The following is a 5,765-nucleotide window of genomic DNA, read 5'->3' on the forward strand; positions in this document are numbered from 1 at the left end:
AGGGAAAGACAAGTCCAAGTGTTGGTGCATGGTCAAGAGTCAGCACAGAAGGAAGGTCAGGTCTGGCCTGTACCTGTGAGATCTGTTGCCATTTGATCCCCTGGATTCTTCCGACACCACGTACAGCATGACGTGGAAAGAGTACGGTACGGTGGAAATTATCAGACACAAACTGTGCCACACAAATTGCTTTTTGCCATTTATCAGCACACTCAAATTTGATGTATATAGTTCACACCAAGTTCTTTATCTTGACAACAGAGCTACAAGTGAAGCCAAAAAGGTAATATATAGAGAAAAACAAAGGACACAAATGCCTTACAAGTTACTACACAAAACCTCCCAGCTGCTGCCTGACACCTGGAAGCTCCAGCTCCCCAAACGCTGCATTTTAAAGAACCAGAAACGCCTGAAAGCTGATCTTCAGCACATACACAGAAATGCCTTAAGATTTGGCAAGACTTGGGAGCTTAGCGCTTATTTAAGGTTTAAATGGGGTTGTTATTGAGAAAGTAGGTGTTCCTCCTCTTGGATTAGTGGGTTTTTAAGCCAGTTTTATAGTTTAATAACATCAAGCTTTCTAAAGCATGTAGAGTTGTCAGTGGCTTTCGATGAAAAGTTGGCAGTGAAAGAATTTCTTATTCCAGAATTACTTACTGAGCACTTGCCAAAAAAAATCAGCAGCCCAGATTACTTTATGTTATTGTAATTCCCTACTTAATCACTAGGTTGTAGGGTTTTCTAAATGGTTCTCAGCTTCTTCTGAGTAACTGCTTTTTGTTCTGGACTGACTAGTAGCAATAGCGGACTTTGCAGCTACCTCCTCCAATAGTACCCCAGAAAAACAGCATATCTCCAACATTTATCTGACCAGATAATGGAGTATTTCCTTCTCTTGTCACCAAACATCATCCTCTGTCTGCAACCACCTTACCCTTCTGAAGCTGGTACCAGGTATCAGTGAAGAAGTAACGTGGAAGAGACATCCATCAGTGCTGCATTAGCCGATTTCACATGTTAACTGCGTGAAACGAGCTACTCCCAGGTAGGATTCCTACCTTACAACCCAGCAGCGTAAGCTGTTGCAAAGAAGTTTAAGGCTACTATGAAAGTATAATCCTGGCAGTAGCTAATCACAGCTCTCTCTGTAGTAATCGTCCACATTTACTTCACCATCTAACCAACTTGTTCTTTTGGGTTTTTGTTTTAATGGTTTTCCTCTCAGCTCTATCAGTTTTAAGCGTGTCCTAGGTAGGAGTATTAATGTGATGTACCAGTAGTGAAATGAACCCCTTACATTTTAACTAGCCTTACGCGTAAGTGTGTGGAGGGGAAGAGTTAATAATTACCTTTGGGGTTTATAAATAGGAAATTTAAGGTCAGTTTAAAAAAAAAAACCCACCAAATATTAAGTCCCCATCTTTATTTTGCAACTAAATGGCTGTTTTAACTAAAACGTACATTATATATCCTCGAGAATGAGCCTCATCTAAATTAGTTTTAATGAAGGAGATTAAGACAAATCAGACACATTGGAAGTATTGACAGAATCAACACAGTCTCTTTAACATTACCTTTGCTGAACACTTACTTACTCTGTAATGAAAAGCTCAGAAGGGAAAGAAAATTAACCCACTCGCACCTACTACTTTACCGCTGCTAAAAGACAGGGGAAAACAACCTGGCGGGGATGTAATGAGGAAAGAAAACTGGAAGATGTCCCTCTCAGGCAGTTGTTCCCACTGTGGTGCGTGCTCTCAGTTACATAAACCAGAGCTGCGGGTGATGTTTTAGTTACACAAAATAACTACATTTGTCTTAACACCTGATCAGAACATGAGTTATCTGCATGAAATGTTCAAAATTAAATAAAAGATCAGACGGCCTTAACTCATAGAATCATCATTACAACAACCACGATTTGCTCGTTAGTGGTTCTCTGGAGTAAACCCTTGCTGGGGGATAAGGCTGTTAAAGCCTGGGATTGTTCCCACTACGGTGTTACGTGATAGGCTTACTTCTGTGGGGCATCTGCTCGAGCTGTGGCACTCTGTGTACCACAGAGCTGAACATACAGGGAAAATTGTGAAGACCTGATCATCTACTGTAACTGGACAAACAAATTTTAATTTGCAGGGAAGTACAGCCCGCCTGGCTTTGCCATCTATTGGATTTGTCTGACAACAAGAGGCGAAAGGATTCTGCAGCTCCATTGTCTCAAGTGCAGGATCTAAGAAAACACTGGCAGGCTCATCAGAGAGCTTTATGAGCCTGCAATTCAAAGAGATTAAAAGGAAAAATCTACTGAGAGTCTTTCAGGCTGCAGAACAACCTTAAATAACTGCTAGCAGCTTGGTTCAGTAAAGCTTTACTAGAGCCCTTGCTGGGTCATTCAGAAAGAGTAAAAGAGGAAAGGTATTTAAGTTTCAGTTGAGGATACAATAAATATTTCTTGGGCTATTTAAGGCTGAATTTTAAGGAAAGGATTGCAAGCAGTGAATGGATATTTAACCCTTTTAACAGTTTATAGTAATAGTAAAATTAGTCATACTGAAAAGATTTTTCTAGCTCTTTATCAGTCATTCTTAGGATTTTTTTTAAACCAAACACAATTAAAAAAAGCTCAAGATATGTATTGTCAATCAAATACTGTTCACAGCATCTTCTCAGTATCAAAGTCATCACAGTACTCAAAACTTGAATGTTTTCACAAGTTGTTTCTAATAGGCTGTTTATTTTTAAACAACTACTTCGGTTCGAATCTCCTGCATTAGTTTAAAATAACCATGCTTTCTGTAATTTGAAATTGTAAGAGTCGTGTTAAGAATTTTTGTAACAAAGCGCCACGTTTTGCTAAAAAGACACTGCTTCACTTGTAGCCGGTGCAGACTAGAACTGACCCCAAGGGTGCTGAGAGGCTGGTGCTCTGCACTAGCTGGGGGCAGAGCATACACGTCTGTCCCTTGAAGGGTATACCCTGGAACAGTGAAAAGCCTAGAGGAACCGCCACGGTAAAAGCTTTATTTTGGTCTAAAAGAAAGGAAGGAGTTTTCTTAATAAGGAACAACTGGAACAGGCTGCATTAAGTTTTTCCCTTTCTTATAATAAGGTAGTCAAGGTGTTCAGTTGCCCTTTCTGCTAGATACTGTGAGCATTTTTGTAGGGTTTTGTCTTGCTTCTACTGCTTATTCCCATAGTGGGTTTGTAAGGTTATTCTTCTGGCATCCTGCTATCAATTCATGTAAGGTATTTTGGTGTCTCCTCTAGCATCGTAACATTACTGCTGGAGCAGGAGGGGATGCTGGGTTAATGGGAAAGTGACTGTCTCCAAAACAATCTTTTCAGTTTACTATACTAGAGGAATGGGGAGAGAGCAGGGCAAGAAGGAGCTCCTTCTATTTAGCTTGAGTTTTCATTTTCCTCATTTATGACCACACCAGTATAAATCTCCCTTTCTAAATGTTCAGTGGGAACCTAATGGAGAGTGCAGACACATCCTCAGAGACTTCTCAGGTTTTAAAGAGATTGGTATTGTCAGTCAAGCTGAATTAGTGACCAGGTACTTTAAAATTAATAGTTAACTGAGTATTTTTGCTGTGCCTTAGTACCTAATGGGAAGGTAGGGAGAGGATGGAGCCAGACTAGGTCTCAGAGACAAATGGCAGAAGCTAGAACACTGGCAGTTCCAGTTCGGACCTGTAATTCCTTACGGCCAAGAACAAAAGGAGAACGACGCTGGAATATGTATTCATGTATGAAAACTGCATCTGCAATAATTTTTCTAAAAATCTGCAAATTGAAAATCAAAAGGAGGTATGTGCTGAGATCTGAAAACTCCTACAGGTGATTACATCCCCCACCTTGTAAGTACATGGGCTTTATGGACACCTGTGCCCATCAGCACATGAAACCACGTTACCCTGCACAGAAGCTCACTGGGGCCATACATGGCAAAACCCCCTAGGTTCTAAAATGCCTCCACCCTCTGCTTCCAAAACATATACAAAGCAAGGGGTTTTAGTGTCAACCCCACTACTAGCTTTGAATTATTTGCTACATTTAGTGTCAGAAATTAATCAAAGCAACCAGTTTACTGATTTGATTTTAACTGTGACCTTTCTGTTAATCATTCAGTCAAGAAGTAAAATATAAAATGAACTTGTAAATTCAATTATCTGAATTATGTGATTGTTTAGATACACAGTTCCTTTGTATTTAAGTCAACAAAAATCCACAAAAGTTGCAGGGCTGCTATGCCAAGGGACCTTCACAGGGTATAGAAATGGGCTGATGACAGGGACATCACAGGGTTTGACTAAGTCCTGCTTTTGGGATGGAATAACATAACGCACCAGTACAGGCTGGGAGACCAGTACTGGCTGGGAAGAAGTTTTCCTGAAAAGGACCAGAGGGTGGACAACAGGTTCAGCCCAAGTCAGCTGGGCACTCTTGTGGCAAAGGCCAATCCATACTGGGCTGCGTTAGTAAGAGCGTAGCCAGCAGGTCAAGGCAGCCATTTGTCTCCTCTCTAGTCAGCACTTAACGAGTCTGCACCTGAAGTCCTGTGTGCAGTTGTGGCATCCCCAGTACAAAGCTCTGACATACAGAAGCAAGTCCAGTGCACTGCCACGGTTGGGGGTTGGGACACACATCACAGAAGGAGAGGCCAAAAGAATGCAGGGTGTAAAGACGACTTCTCCGAGGTGAACAGTGGAGGGATGAGGAGTGAAAGGCACAAGCTCCAAGAAGAGCTTGACCTGACCTGAGAAGAAAAACATGGTTGTTTTGTGGTTTGGGTTGCTTGGTTTGTTTTTTTCTGCTATGAGGATGTTCAAACACTGGAACAGGCTGCCTGGAGCAGCTCAGGAATCTCCATGCTTGGAGATACTGAAAACTGGGCTGGAAAAGGTCTGAGTAACTGACCTGTGTGGACATGCTTTGATTGGGGATTGATCTAGACAACCGTGAAGGTCAGTTCCAACCTACGTGATCCTCTGATTCTGTGAAAAGTTTTTTATTCTCTCAAACTACGACACCAAACCAGGAACTTTCGGGGTTCAGATGACTTCTAATATGGGAACTGTAAACAGTTTTTTTCCCAAGCTAAACTCACTGAAAAACTTTTGCTAATTATTATTGTCAAACTTCATTTTAACTGCAGATTCATCTTTTCTCAATGGGATACTGAACAAAGAATAGAAAAATTTCCAAGAAGAAAAGCTGTTGAGGAAAAATATTCCATTAATAGGTAAATTATTAGGCAGCTTTTTTTCCATCCCCCAAATTTTTCACAGGGATTGGAAGCAAAAAATTCACCATTGTAAAAGAATATTCTTATGCATTTATATACAAAAATGCATTTGAAAAATTCTCAAAATAAAGAAAAAGGCAGTTCTTGTAAGAGCTCCACACCAGAGAGGCTCACATAAGTATTTAAGCCAAACCTCTAAATGGCGCAGTTTTGTTCTTTCCTCTTTAATACTGTGGCCTGAAGCATTAAAAAAAAAAATAAATCGGGAAGAGATCACTGTGATACCTTCAGAGAAAAGCAGTATTAAGATATGAAAGCACATTCACTTGTTATTCTCAATGATTCAAATAAAAAAAAATGAAAACCCTAGAGCCCCTCAATTTCAGATTCTTAGAACTTCTCTGGCCACTGAATTTCTGAGCCAAGTAATTAAGATTTAGTTCATATAACACAAGAAAGTACATACAAATAAAGAATCTGTGAAATGGGAAAAAGACTACAGTGCACAGGACTT

General features: G+C 40.4%; 1 protein-coding gene across 1 annotated transcript in view; it reads right to left on the reverse strand.

Annotated features, from left to right (window-relative positions):
• DNAJC24 (DnaJ (Hsp40) homolog, subfamily C, member 24) overlaps window positions 1-5,765 on the reverse strand; it is a 33,968-nt gene that overhangs the window by 1,947 nt on the left and 26,256 nt on the right. The gene's annotated exons all lie outside the window — the stretch shown is intronic.

The sequence above is a fragment of the Buceros rhinoceros genome, unplaced genomic scaffold, assembly GCF_000710305.1.
Source record: "Buceros rhinoceros silvestris isolate BGI_N320 unplaced genomic scaffold, ASM71030v1 scaffold17057, whole genome shotgun sequence".
NCBI classification, from domain to species: domain Eukaryota; kingdom Metazoa; phylum Chordata; class Aves; order Bucerotiformes; family Bucerotidae; genus Buceros; species Buceros rhinoceros.